The sequence below is a fragment of the Streptopelia decaocto genome, assembly GCF_964273445.1.
Source record: "Streptopelia decaocto genome assembly, chromosome: 26".
Classification (NCBI taxonomy): domain Eukaryota; kingdom Metazoa; phylum Chordata; class Aves; order Columbiformes; family Columbidae; genus Streptopelia; species Streptopelia decaocto.
The window spans coordinates 2,724,108-2,739,082 of NC_138681.1; the positions used below are offsets into that span (position 1 = coordinate 2,724,108).

General features: G+C 50.3%; 1 pseudogene across 1 annotated transcript; it reads right to left on the minus strand.

Annotated features, from left to right (window-relative positions):
* Window positions 1-3,771: 3,771 nt before the first annotated feature.
* On the minus strand, window positions 3,772-4,704 carry LOC309450405 (olfactory receptor 14J1-like; annotated as a pseudogene). Its single transcript has one exon. The product of its transcript is annotated as an olfactory receptor 14J1-like (transcript).
* Between the last annotated feature and the right edge of the window lie 10,271 nt (window positions 4,705-14,975).

Sequence of the window (14,975 nt, forward strand, 5' to 3'; positions counted from 1 at the left end):
CCAAGCAGCGCTACAGGCTCGGGGAAGAGCGACTGCAAAATTGCCTGTTGGAAAGGGATCTGGGGGTGTCGATCGATAGCTGGCTGAATGTGAGCCAGCATTGTGCACAGGTGGCCAGGAGGCCACCAGCATCCTGTCTTGTATCAGGAATGGTGTGGCCAGCAGGACTAGAGAAGTGATTGTGCCACTGTGCACAGCCCTTGTGAGGAGGCAGCTTGAATCCTGTTTTCATTTTTGGGGCCCTCGTCATAAGAAGGACATTGAGGCACTAGAGAGGGTGTGGAGGAAGCGACAAAGCTGCTCAGTGCCTGGAGCACAAGTGTGATGAGGAGCAGTTGAGGGAAGTGGTGGTTCAGCCTGGAGAACAGGAGGCTGAGGGGAGACCTTATCACTGTCTACAGCTGCCTGAAAGGAGGTTGAACATGGAGGGTGTTGGTCTCTTCTCCCAAGTAGCAAGTGATAGGACAAGAGGAAATGGCCTCAAGTTGCACCTGGGAAAGTTCAGATTGGATATTAGGAAAAAATTCTTCCTGGAAAGGGCTGATGGGCACTGGAACGGGCTGCCTGGGCATTGGTGGAGTCACCATCCCTGCTGGGCTTTAAAAGGCATTTAGACGAGGTTCTTAGGGACATGGGTTAGTGCTAGATTTAGGTTGTGGTTGGACTCAATGATCCTGAGGGTCTCTTTCAACTGAAATTATTCTATGATTTTATGATATCAACTGGAAAATTCTTCTATCACATCTTCTAAGTGCTATTTACACACCTGCCTCTTTACCTACAGTCCTGAAACTTCTCTAATTAAGCACACAATCTTGAATACTAGACGGAAATGATGATAGCACCATCGCTCTGCCAGTCTGGTCTGATACCTGCCAGTTCCAGGAAAACACCTCAGGTACACGGGGGCCTCTCGAGTTGTGTGCTTGTAGTGAGACCATGGAGCTCAGCTCGAAAAACTGAGAACTCCCCTCAAAACTGAAAACCCAACCAAATTAAACCAAACCAGAGCAACAAGAACAACAACAAAAAACCCCACACTTTTTTAGTCAGATGAAATAATTCAGTATTTCCAGTAAAATGTCTGTGGAAATTCTATCCTGCCAAAATATGAATTTTCAGAATGTGTATGTACTGTGTCTCAAGTCGTCTCTTCAGAAGCCTGGCTGGACATTTGCACTTTCCATCGCTCCCCAGAGGTTCTTCACCTCTCACTTTTGGCTCATTCAGAGCCTCTCAGCTCTCACTCTGCTTTGAGCTTCAGGCAGGTAAAGTCTTTCAGCAGTTGCTCTCCTACTCCCTACAGGCAACTCTTCAATTATGGCAATGGACCTCGCTGGAAAATACTTAATTTAACCATAGAACTGAGAAACATCATTAAGTTCTATTGTGTTTTCTTTTTTTTTCTCCTTTTTTGTTTCCTCTAATTAAAAATTCCCCGGTGCCTGTTTACATCCGGTTCTCTAAGGAAACATGAAGCAATTCCTGCGAAGAAGCTGTAACAATCAGTGCAAACTTCAGTGCAGAATCTGATGTAAAGAAATGTGCTGGAAATCCCAGGGGCCAATGAGCAGAGCAGGGAGTTTGGGGAGCTGATTATAGATTTCCTGCTAACAGTCTGAGCAGAGAAACATTCTTCACAGAACTGCTCTGTTTATTTGACACCTTTTAGGTCTCCTCCTCTGCCTGTATTTTTATTTTCTTGTTCCTCCACCTCTTCCTTCTTCCAAAACGTTTCCAAGGGAAAGATTCCTGGAATCACAGAGCAACTCAGGTGTGAACATCATCTTGTCTCACTGTCCTGCTCAGGGCAGGGTGACCCAGGGGAGGTTGTCCAAGGCCTCTGCCCAGCTTTGCACCATCCACTAAGGAGCTGAAGGTTCACTGTGTCACATCATACAGGGGGAGAATAGAGACGTTCAGCAGTGTTGGCCCAAGTGCTGGTCCCTGAGGGATCTCACTGGTAACTGGCTCTGTGGGCACTTTTACCACTGGTGATGTTTGGGCTTCATCATCCAGCCAACTTCCCATCCAGCATCCACTTCTTTACCCAGAGAGCACCAATCACATTATAAGGACACCACAGGAAACCATGTCTGACACCTTGTGAAACTCCATGTGCACAACGTGCCTTTGTTTCCCTGCCCATTTGGGTTCAGCAATCCCTTCCTTGTCTTCCAAGTGCCTGGACATGGCTGCAGGAAGACTTGTCTTATTTCCTTCCCAGGGACAGAGGTAGGCTCACTAGCCCATAATTCTCCCAGTTCTCATTCCTGCCCTTCTTGAAGACAGGTTTGACAACTGCCTTTTCCAAGGACCTGAGTACCTCTCTGGTTGCTCTGACACATTTGAGACCACAATCCAGACTCATGAGTAAGGATGACATAGCAGACAGGAGCATGTGAGATCGATCTGTCTGGGCCAGTGGGGTTTGTTCCTGGAGTCACACACAGAAATGTCAGGTTCTGTCAGGTGTCCACGTCTGAGCTGGCCTCATGGGCTCCTTATGCACCCAGGGATGTTCAGAGACAGAGTCTGTCCCTTTTACACACAGCGGCAGGAGTCACATTGTCCCTCTGGCCTCCTGTTGCCACTCCCAAAGGATGGGAGATACCTCAGCCCTGCGCTGTGTCACCTGCTCTGCACTCATCTGACATGTCCCACGTCACGAGGAATGGACACAGGGACATTGGGTAAAGGAAGCACGTCCCAGTGCTGCATTCAAACAGTTTCCATGCAATGCTATTCCCAATGAGAAATGACCTCGAGACCCTGTCTGTCCCACAGGCCATCATGGAACCCCAAGGAATAGCTGACGGTGTTTGTGCTGACTCAAGTTCATGTCAACTCATGTACCTGTTCTGCATGCTTACATCCCATCTGTACAATGTGAACATCGATTTCTGACCTATTCATTCAGTGTAATTCCATGGAGGGACAAAGACCTCTGAGCTGGGGTGAGAGGCCAGTGCTGGAAATGATGGTTGTGAGGGGCCAGTCCAGGTGATTGACCTGGGGCTCCTTCCACGGGGTGTCCAGTGCACAGGGGCACAGCCCAGCCCCTGCTCTGCTGGTCCTGCAGGTCTCTGGCAGGAGCCTGGCTGTGAGAGGACACTGCTGTGTGCCAGCCCTGCACACACACGCTGTTCAGCTGTACACTGGTGTTTCATCTGTGGGTGACTTTTGTAGGAATATGCTTGAAACTTTGCAAGAAGATATAAACCATCATGCACCGCCCAAAGAAGATCACTTTCCTTGTGCAAGTATTGTTACTGAGTCCAGCTCTGTCACAGCAGTGCCCATTGCCTGTCCCTGCCTGCGCCCACAGCACTGACACACAGCAGGACGGTGACCAAGCTGCCAGAGCACTCAGGCCTTGCACCAACACCAGGGATGAGAAGGAGAGTGTGGAGTGGAACCAGAACAGCTCTGGAAGAACAAGCGCTGCTGCTCCCTGGCAGGGCTGACATGCCAGAGCTGTTTTCCCCTCCACCCATGCACAGGAACTGTCCCTGCAGCTCTAAAAGCCTTTGCAGGAAGGATATAGTGAAAAAAGTCACTAAAGAGCCTTTTATTCTGTTTAGAGACAAGGAGAGCACTGCTGCTCATTTAAGCAGCCAACAGTTATAAAAGAAAAGCAACAGTGAATTAGAAAGGGGATGACAACATTATCACAATAAGAAAACAACCAACAACACCAGAAAATCCAGTTGACAGGCTGGGCTTGTAATTAGCTACATTACAAGCCCTATATAGAAGAATATGGCCAGTTTATTGCTTCAGAAAAAAGAGGGATATGAGTTTCCAGAGGGCATCCTTGAGCTCCTGGTTCCTCATGCTGTAGATGAGGGGGTTCACTGCTGGAGGAACCACCGAGTACAGAACTGACACCACCAGGTCCAGGGGTGGGGAGGAGATGGATGAGGGTTTCAGGTCAGCAAATATGCCAGTGCTGATGAACAGGGAGACCACGGCCAGGTGAGGGAGGCAGGTGGAAAAGGCTTTGTGCCGTCCCTGCTCAGAGGGGATCCTCAGCACGGCCCTCAAGATCTGCACATAGGACACCACAATGAACACAAAACAGCCAAATGCTAAACAGACACTGACCACAATAAGCCCAAGTTCGCTGAGGTAGGAGTGTGAGCAGGAGAGCTTGAGGATCTGGGGGATTTCACAGAAGAACTGGCCCAGGGCATTGCCCTTGCACAGGGGCATTGAAAATGTATTGGCCATGTGCAGCAGAGCATTGAGAAACCCAGTGGCCCAGGCAGCTGCTGCCATGTGGACACAAGCTCTGCTGCCCAGGAGGGTCCCGTAGTGCAGGGGTTTGCAGATGGCAATGTAGCGGTCGTACGACATGATGGTGAGGAGAGAATACTCTGCTGTGATGAAGAAGAGAAACTAAAAGAGCTGTGCAGCACATCCCGTATAACAAATGGCCCTGGTACCCATGAAGGAATTTGCCATAGACTTTGGGACAATGGCAGAGATGCAGCCCAGGTCGAGGAGGGCGAGGTTGAGCAGGAAGAAGTACATGGGGGTGTGCAGGTGCTGGTCCCAGGCTATGGTGGTGATGATGAGGCCGTTGCCCAGGAGGGCAGCCAGGTAGATGCCCAGGAAGAGCCAGAAGTGCAAGAGCTGCAGCTCCCGTGTGTCTGTGAACGGCAGGAGGAGGAACTGGGTGATGGAGCTGCTGTTGGACATTTGCTTTTCCTGAGCACGGGGCGCTGTCATGAGAAAAAAAAGACAGTGTGAAGCAAGGGAAGTGTTTTCTGACAAAAATCAAACCAACTCCCATAGACCCTCCCCTGTCACACACAGACACATTTTTGTTTTTCTAGGACAACTTTCTTCAGCACTGTGCCTGGAGCCCTGTTCAGTGCTGGGAAATGTGCAACCAAGAGCAGGGCCTCTGCCCATGGGCTCTCGATAAGTCAGCCCAGCTGGGCAGAAGTGGGGCCACAGGAACAGTGGGGACTATCTTGGTTCCGCTAATACAGAAGGGCTGACAGCACTTGCTTTCCCAGTGATAAGGAACAAGAGATGGTGAAGGTAGTTTAAGAGTTCGAGTATTTTTACATCTCCCCCCATATTCACTGCAGCTGCTCTCAGCCCCTGTGCTCTGCAGAGGAACTGCAGCTCTGGCTGCACAGGAGCTGCTTCATGCCTTGGAGCCCCCGGCCCTGAGGGCAGAGGCTTTGCTGGGTAGGACAGGAGGCCAGGGGGCTGCTCACAGGAGGGATCTGACCTGCAGGGGGTCACAGGGACTTTTCTCTCTTCTCCCTCCCATAACAATTCTGGGTTCAGTTTCCTCTCATTTCTGATCATTTCCCTGCTGCCTGGAGATTCTCCCCTGGGAGGTGTTTCCCTGTCCATGTCTGTTCCCTGTCAGTGCTCACAGACCATCCCACCCTCTGTGCCCTCCCCTGGCCCTACAGATCCTGCCTGTTCACAGGGCACTGCCTGGGGGCATCTTCCTGTTTGCAGGCTGGAAAACAGGACAGGTCAGACTAAGGCTGAGGGTCCAGCCAAGGTGATGCAGGTGCTGTGCACAGGCAGAGGGGTGGGGAAGGGATGGCATGAGCCTTCTGGCAGATGTACTGATCACTCACAGTTGCAGTTCAGGAGTCTCAGTGACTTGTTTCAGCATGAGAGCTCATTTTCATTTTATCGTTTCCTGCACCCCCCACCCCTTGGGAGAGGAAACTGAAAAGACAGGCTCAGGAAAGCTCCTTATCTGTCTGCTAATCCTTGCATTGATCTTGTAATTGGGGCATCGCCTTAGAAAAATCCTGCAGGTGATCTGGATGTGTGAGCAGCCCTGACACACACAGCACCCTCTCCACAGCAGAAGCACCTTTCCTGCCCTTATGGGGGATGCTCCTTCCCCCCACAGCTTGTCCCCACAGCACCGTGGGGATCTCCCCCAGACAGGGACCCTGCTCTGCAGGACAGCCCTGGGCACCCCTGGGTGCTCCCCCTGCAGTCACCCTCAGCAGAAGTTGTCGTCATTCCCTGTCCCTCTGACAGTGCAGCAGGGAAGCCCTGCTCTGGAGTGTGTTCTTCTCCTCTACAACAGAGATACTGTGACAGAGACCTGACAGATAAATTGTAATTTGTCAGATGTACCAGCTTAGGGTCTCCCACCAGGAAATGCAGCTGCATTGTCCTACAGCCAGAGACTTACCGTGTTAGAACTGTGATTTGTCTCATTGAATCCTCAGCAACCAACCACCCCACGATGCCTTTAATCTCTCTGTGCCTGGCTCCTGTGCCCTCGGTGCTGCAGGCAGAGCCCTCAGCCCTGCTGCGTGTGCAGAGGAGCTGCTCCTGGGCAGAGCTGTCTCTCTGCAGCGCTGCCGCTGCCATGAGCTCCCTGTGTCCCAGGAGCCCAGCCCAGCTCAGCAGCACAGGAGCAGCCCAAGGCGCTTTAATGACCCCTCTGGTGGGTTTGGTGCTGAGTCCATGGACCTCAGACCCTGGAGGAAGGTGATGAAACTTCTCAAGAAGTCAAAGTCAGATTCAAACTCCAAAGTTTCTTGTAATGTTAATGGGTCCCACTGAGGGAACCTACTGAGAAACAATATCCAGGTTTGGTTAGAGAAGAAAACTGTAGGTCAGGAAAAGCACAGTAAAGGTCTCTCTGATGCTGAGGAAATCTGGTTGTGTTTCTTTAACCAAAAGGCCAAGCCCTGACCCCCAGCCCTGGGAAATCAGATCCTGTCCCTCCCACGTTGCCCAGGGCCCTTCCTGGGCCAGTGTGATGTGGGGCTGTGCAAGGCCAAGGGCAGGACTATGGTCCCACACCTCCCAGGTTCCTGGCTGGGGACAAGGAGGCCATGAGGCCCCTGTGCTGCAAGGACAAGGTGTCTCCTCACAGGCATCAGAGGTGCAGACAACAGCCACAGCCAAGGGGAGAAGGAGCTCATGTCTGGTGGGGCTTTCAGCCTCTTTCCATCCCGTGATCATCTCCACGACAGCCTGTCCTGTGCTGTCCATCCCCTGCACCTCTGTCCCTGCAGGCTGGAGACATCCCCCCTGCTGCCCCACCTTGCTCCTGTCTGAGCATCTTCCTTCCTTTGCTGAGATCTCTCCATCCTCCCCAGCTGCTCCTTGAAGCACAAAGCCTTGGGCTGATGCAGACTCCCTCTGCTGACCTGCTCCCCCACAGCACTGCCCTTCCATCACATTGCTTTCTGCTCATGTCCAGCCTGGACCTCCCCAGCTGCGCTTTGGCCATTATTTCTTTCTCATGCTCTTTCCCACTATGGAGAAACCTCCACCATCTCTGAAACCGCCCTTCAAGCACTCTCAGGCTACTCCTGCACTGCTGCAGCCTCCCCAGCGCTGCTGGGCCAAAGCAGCCCAGGTCCCTCAGCACCCCACACCATGTGCACAAGGTGCTGAACCTGCCTTGGCACAGCCCTGCACTCTCCAGTTCCTCCCTGCTCTCCACACTGGGAAGCCGCACACTGGCACACACCCGTGTGTGTGGGTCACACCAGTGCTGAACCGACTGGGATGAGAACTGCAGGTGTCTGGGTCCCCACGCTCCTCCTCATGCAGCCCCGTGTGCAGCTGCCTTGTTCATGGTGAGCGTGCACCACGGGCTGGGGTGGGGACCTTGGAGTGCCCAGGCCCTCCTCCTCAGGGTCACTGCTCAGCGTGTCAGGTCCTGCTCTGTCCTGAGGGATGGAGTTATTGTCCCGCCCTGATACATCACTGCTCATTTCTCCTTGTACAAGTTCAGAGCCTTCTGATGGGCAAATACCAGATATTCACAAGGTCTGGACTCTCCCATGACTGAAGCTCCATTTGCACACTCTTAATGTTTGCACACAGATGCTTTATTCTGATGAGGGTGTCTCTCCAAAGATAACATGTATGAGGAGTTACAGGACACTACAAATACCATCTCCTGGAGGAAATGTGGGGTCTTGGGGCCCTGCTGCTCATAATGCCAGATGTCTGGAGTCAAACAAATAGGTCCACTTCAATTGGGAGAGCAGCAGGAATGTGTGGAGCTCTGTCTGGGGACAGACAATGTCAGCTGAACGTTGAGGAGTCAGCATGAGAGGGCAGAACAACATGGGCAATGTTGTGGTGACTGGACATCAGCTACAGACTCACTGATGAGGAAGAGGAATGAGATGAGGCCTCCTCCAGACAAATGAAAGAAGCCTCATGTTTCCAGGCCGTGTCCTCCTGGAAGACCTAAGATGTCCCAGTATCTGCAAGGTACCAGCCATCCAGGAGGGTTTGGAGCCCATTGACAACATCTTCCTGACACGGGTGACTGAGGAGTCAGTGGGGTGAGGTGCCCTGTGGGACTTCACACTTACAAACCAGAAAGAGTTGGTCAGGATGGAACAGTCAGGGATGGGAAAGTGGAGCTGAGGCTCCTGGGAGATGAGAACAAGGCCAAGAGCAGGATTTCAGGAGAGCAGGATTTGGCTGCTGAGGGACCTGCTTGGGTCCTGTGGGATATGACCTTGGTGTCTGCAGAGCTTTTCTCTCCCATCTCCTCCCTCCTCTCTCCCACCTGCTGTTGTGCAGCGTTTTTTACCCTTTCTCAAATACAATATCCCAGAGGTGCTGCCGGCATCACTGAGTGGCTCAGATTGGGCAAGGAGTGGGTCCATCTTGGAGCAGCTGAAATCGGCTCTGTCTGATGTCAGTGAAACGCCTGTTGTCTTCTCAGAGCGGTGACAACTGTAGCACAGCCACACTCACCCCCAGTTCCAAGACTTTGCCATGTAAGCCCAGTACAGGGTGACAACATGTTGTGTGCTACAAATTACTTGATCATGGAGAAGAAATGGATCTTCTGTCGGCAACTCGAGTAACTCACCAGTCAGTGAGTACATTCCTATGGGGAACTGTAATTGGCCTGACATTCACTGACCAAGCAAAGCTTCAGCTGCCAACAAGGATCTTGGGCCAACTGCTTAAAATATCTGCCTGATGGGCCAACACGGGTGATGCTCAACTGGATCTGGAACTGGAAAACAAGGAAACCCAGGTGAGGGATGTGAACATCAGTGTCCACCTTGGCTGTCGTGAGCAGAACACAGTGGGGTCCCAGGCACCAGAGGGGAGGGAGGAAGGCCAGCAGCAGAGCACAGGCTGGTGGGTCCAGAGGAGACTTTGACATACTGGGGGATGGTGGTCGAAGTGGTGACATGGAAGTAGATCTGAAGGGTGAAGGAGCTCAGGAAATCTGATAATCCTTATAGGACATCCTGCTCCAAGCACAAGAATGATCCCTCCAAGTACCCATGAACAGAAGCATTTATCTCGTGAGGCTGCTCCTCTGAACTGATGGAACTCAAGGGCAAAAAGCAGCACACAGGAGGTGGGAGCAGGGGAAGCTGCAAAGGAGGCATTTAGAAACCTTCTCCGTGGATGTGGGGATGATGACAAAGCCTCCCTGGACTTCATACCTGCAGGGGAAGGGCAGCAAGATGAGCTGACAGAGCTTCACTTGCACTAAAAGAATAGACAGGGTGAATGTGGGCCTTCCGCTGAACTTCATAAGAGTAGCACAAGACGGGACTAAGGTTCTTCATGGCTTCTTTGCCTCCATCTTCACCAGCAAGGTCTCCTGGGACTTTGTTCCTGAAGGCAGGAGTCTGGAGAACACCCAGCAGTGGATGGGGCTCAAGTCAGGGGTGACCTGAGCAAACTCAGACACCGTTACAGAACAGGAGATGGGTCACTTGACCAGCTCCTGAACACAAGTATCGCTGTGCTGTGGCACCTGAGATTGCCAGGAATACCCACCTCTTGGCCCAGAGGTGTCTGACTCCTATTAAGGTGTCCTCGACTATCTCCTGATTCACATGGTGATTTAGGCACCCACTTTTCTGACATATTCAGTCTTTATCTGGAGACGCTCCATACCGATATGAACTGGTGGCTGCTGATACCACCTGTTCTGGAAAGGGAGGGAAGGGCAAGCAGGGAAGGGAATAGAAGAAATTTGGCTTTATTGCTATTTATTATGCAAATGCTCTCTGTTTTGCTATTCCTGAAATCTCCCTAATCATCCACACCAGACTTGGAGCCTCTAGGAAAATGATTCACAAGACTTGGCTTATAAGGGCATTTTAGCTGTTAATGAGCCCTCTGGTGCCATGATCCTGAACTGCAGCTGCTGAGAGAATGAACAAACCTCTAATGAAGTGAAAGGCAGAAGCAAACCCCAAGTTTCTGAGGGTGTTTGGACCCCATGAAGGGCCATCACTGACACAGCTGTGAAGGAAACAACCAGTGCAGGTCCCTGTCCCTGGAGGCTGGTGAAGGAAAGACTTGGAGACGCTGGTTCCAAGTGGTGAGGGCCATGTGGAGGTGGCTCTGATGCCATGTCAGCCCTTGATGCTTGTTCATCACCAGAATGGCTGAGCCCTGACCCCTGGGACCTGGTAGATTTTTCTCCAATGTTTTTCAAGGCTTTTCCTGTCGTCAGTGTGAGTGTTTTGTGTTTTGGGCGTGATATTTATGTCAAGTGTTGTTGCTTTAACTGCAAGGCTCTCGTTTTCTGTGGAGTTGGAAATGCCTGTGAGCTCCTCAAAATTCATCCCGCTCCTTTCATTCACCTGGCAATGGTCACCAGGCACCTCAATGTCCCAGTCCCAAACTTGCTTGAATCCTCTATAATCCATACCCATCATTCCAGGAGGTTCATGGATCCACCAGCTCATGGATGATTCCTGAGGACCATCCAAGTGTGGGCAGTGTAAGAGAGGAGCAGAGCAGGGTCAGCTCATGGGCCATGACTGAGCACAGCCACCCCAGCAGCAGCAGTTCCCCATCTCCCAGGCACAGCCATGCCCACAGCATGCAAATGGCACTGCCATACATGATTAGCCCAAGAGAGGCCTTTCTTCCTTCCGTATTCCCAGGAAAATCTTCCTCCTGTTCCTCCTCCACCTGCAGACATCAACTGCTTTCCATTTCTGGGCTCAGACATGGCTGGAAGGGTTCACTGAAGCCATCAGCCATCTCATTGCTTCTCCCTGACATGCCCTGACCCTCTCCCACACCTACAATGGCCAATCACGGCTGCTCAGGCCGCCTGCTCTTCAGAAGAGGCCTCGAGCTTCTTGGTTCTTCCTGGTGCTTATTATAAACTTCCTCGCTCTCTCCAGAGTTCATGGTTACATTTCCTGTCCTTAACAGCCCCTTTATGACCATGTCTCACTAAATGGCTGTGTTTTTATGATCATTCGTGCAGGAAGGGCAGTCACAGGACAGCACCCAATATGTCAAAACTGATGCCAGTGAAATGCCATAAAGCCCCGATGAGTTCCCCTGTGTCTGTGTCTCCTGGAAGGAGTCTGTCCCGAGAAGGGGATCCAGCTCCTGCCACTCTCTGCAGAGGCACATGAGCAGTGTCCATCACCTGGGGACACAAAGGGTGACGTTTGCCAGACACCCTTCATCTGAACCACTTAGATGTGTGCTTGTGGATGGGGTATGCAGCCTTATAGTGCAAATGCCTATTTAATTGTCATTGCCAGAGGGGCTACCACAGATGCAGTGTACTATTTTACAGATATGCAAATATAAGCATATAAGACCGACATTCCTAGACAAATTACACAAACACCTGAAGGATTATTCATGCCTTTTTACATGATTATCCTCAGAAGGCCACCAGCTTTGCATCTCAGGAAGTGGGATCCAGAGTCCAAGGGCAGGATGGTTTGGGCTCTGTGCTGGGATCTGGAAAATGAAACGTGCTCCCATCTCCCAGCTCCCTGCCCTCCTCAGTGAGGGTGTGAGACATTCTGCAGCGAGGGCTGAACTCACAGCCATGACCAGTATCTTATGTCCAACTGCAGCCAGTGGTGTCCTGCCAGCTCAGGATTGGAGCTTCCATTGCTGGAGGTGTTTAAAAGATGTGGAGATGTGGCGCTTTGGGACATGGTTTAGTGGTGTACTTGGCAGTGTTTGATTTAGGGTTGGAGTTCATGTTCTTAAATGTCTTTTCCAGCCTAAATTGTTCTATGATTCTATGATTCTATGATTTGGGTTGAAACCATTTAAGTTCTATCACCTCCAGGTTCTGTCAGAGGCGGCTGTTGTGTGGCACAACTGTCCTGGCTCTCCAGGCAGGTTGGGCACTGGGTTGGTGTCTGCATTGGCAGTTTTCCCCTTCCTGGGGTAAAAGGCTGTTGAGCAGAGACAGTTGTAGAGATTTGGGTCACAGGGGTTTGCAGCAATCCTGTCAAACTCTGAGCAGGATGAGCTTTGGAGCCCAGGAAAAATGGAGGTGCTCTGAAGGGTGTTTTTGAACAGTTGTGCTGTCACTGATAACAGTAACAGGGAACTCCTTATTTTCACTGGTGATCATGATGATTTAAATCTCTTTAATTTTAGTCCTAACAGTCATTCTTGCTTTTCCAAGCATCTACTACACCTCAGCAGTTGTGTCTTGAAAGAATTTCTTAGTACAATGCTTTTTCTCTCACTTCTTTTTTGTTTTAATCATTTAAACAGTACAGCTCTTGAACAGAATTACCCCAAAATTGTGCTTCTTTCATTATTTTTCTACCTTTTAATTATTTCTTATGTGGTGTGATGTGGAGGTGGCATAGGAGAACAGTTTCTTTTTTAGACAAAGGTGGCCAAGGAACAGATCCCAGGTCAGTGCAAAGGCCCAAAGGAAGCCAGAATCTTTATGTGTGTGCACTGACACACACTGTCACCTGCATTTCCAGTCTCTGCAGTCCCAACCGTGCAGCAGAGTCTGGAGTTCTGAGCTCCCTCATCTGCCCTGTGTGACACGTGTAAAATGGAACTACTCCAGTCCAATGGCTGGTTTGGATTCTCTTCACAGCCTGAAGCACCACATGGGTCAGGAGACAAGCCAGGATACCCAACCAGGACTCACATGCTCTGCTCTTACAGTTCAGGTGTTCCCGGGAATCTCAGCAGACATGTCACGCTGATATCTGGGTGCAAGGAGCTGGTCAAGTGTCTCATCTCCATTTCTGTAACGGTGGCTTTGCTGCCTGGCTGCTGTGCAGACTCTGTACATGGATGCTGACACCTGTTGAGCAACCTGCTCTGAAAGGGTTAACAACATGGGCTGTTCTTTCTGGAAGGGCAATAAGACAGCAAAAAATATGATCTTGGCTCAGGGCAAAAGAGAAAGGATGGAAAAGTTGTGGTCAGGACTGTTTGGGGGCACTTGTAAAGCAGCCCTGCACATCATGTGAATTATTGCTGTGGTCACAGAGAACCTGAGAGCTTTGTCTGAACTGAAAACATGAAGGGGAAGGAAGGACAGTGCCATTCAGGCTCCAAGGGAGCTCAGGAGGTGTCTTGACCAACCTCCTGCTCACAGCAGGGTCAGACCAGATTGCTCAGGACTTTATCCAAACACATCTTGGTCGCTTTCTGGGACAGAGTGGGTGCGCACTCCTGGGAAACAGCTTCCAGTGCTGGACTTTCCTCATGACTGGAAAGTTTCTCCTTTTCTACAGCACCTTTCCAAGCCCAACCGTCCAGATTGGTTTTACCCATCTACTTGCACACTGACACAGACCATAATATCCTACCTTGGGCACAAGAATATTGTGGGAGATGGTGCTGGATTCCTTGCTGACTTCCAGGTAACAGACCATCAACCTTCTGCCCACGTCCACAACCCTGTCCTTTCCTCACAGAAAGCAAAGAGGATGGACAGGCACAACCTGCCCTGGGCAAACCCCGTCACCTTCTCTTCCAGACACCCAGAAATGGGGTCCCAGTGGACATGCTCTGGGGCACAGCCCTTAGTTCCCCTGCTCCCCATTGGCCATTTTGAAAAGTGCACACACTGTGTGAGAGCTGCCAGTGGTCAGGGAGTCCCCCCAGTCTCCATGAGCTTTCACAGATGGTGGAGAGTGGCCTCACTGTGACATGGTCCTGCTGTCCCAGCTCCTGGGATGCTGCCCCTGCTGTCCCATAGACTGGAGAGGATTGTGTTAGTTCCAGTGACTCTGACTTGATCCCCATCCACTGCTGCTTGTTCTCCTTCAGATTCCTGTCTCAAGTCACAGATGCTCGGGAGGCAGCAATTTCTCAGAAGAAAGATTCTTCCATTCAGAGTGCTGGTAGGAAATGTATTTTGCTGACTACCTGGATACAATTATATATTTTACTATATACTTACCAATACGTAAATATTTTTTTCCTTATGATCACATAGACAGAAAAAACAGATCTGTTGAGATCACTGTCAACATGGCATTCTAAAAAGCGAACGGTTCAATTAACAGATCAATTATCTTTCTTAATGCTGTAGGCTTTGCTAGGATAGAAATCTTGAGAACATTTGGTTTTTTAAATGGAGGGAAAAGGAAACCAAATGAAAGATTTAAAGTGAAGATAGTGTCTTTTTGGAACTTTAAGAATCAAATGTTATTGGTGTTTCATTTCTTTATTCTTTGTTTTGAATACTCTAAATATCAGCGTTTTCCCATGAGATCAAAATGAGACTTTTCAGGATGTGCATTAAGAGCGAGAGGAGAACTTCTGATCCTGCACTAGATTTGCCTTCTCAGCACTCTCTCTGTTATCTGTGCATCTCATCTCCCTCCTCCTCCAGGTATTTCCTCCTGCCCTGACTAAACTGACCATGTCTGCAGTCCCATTTCCAGCAGCTGATCTGCACACAACACTTGCCATTGCTCTCTGGGTTTCCCTTCCTCTTACTGTTTGATCACTCACACACTTGTCAACACCCCAGTTGCTGCTTTCAGCTTCAAGGAGTTAAAAGCTTCCTTGTCTTTCAGTAGTCTGTCTATTCTGTCTTTAGCCAACTATTTTATTGTGTTTATTTTATAATTTCCTTTCTGTCTAAAACATTTCTTGCATGGTTCTGCCTTGGAGAAGGTGAACCTCAGTGGTGGCAGCTTGTCCTTGATGTACAGTTGAGGAGTGTGTTTTCTTTTAATCATGACTCTCACCAGTTGTATTTTGTG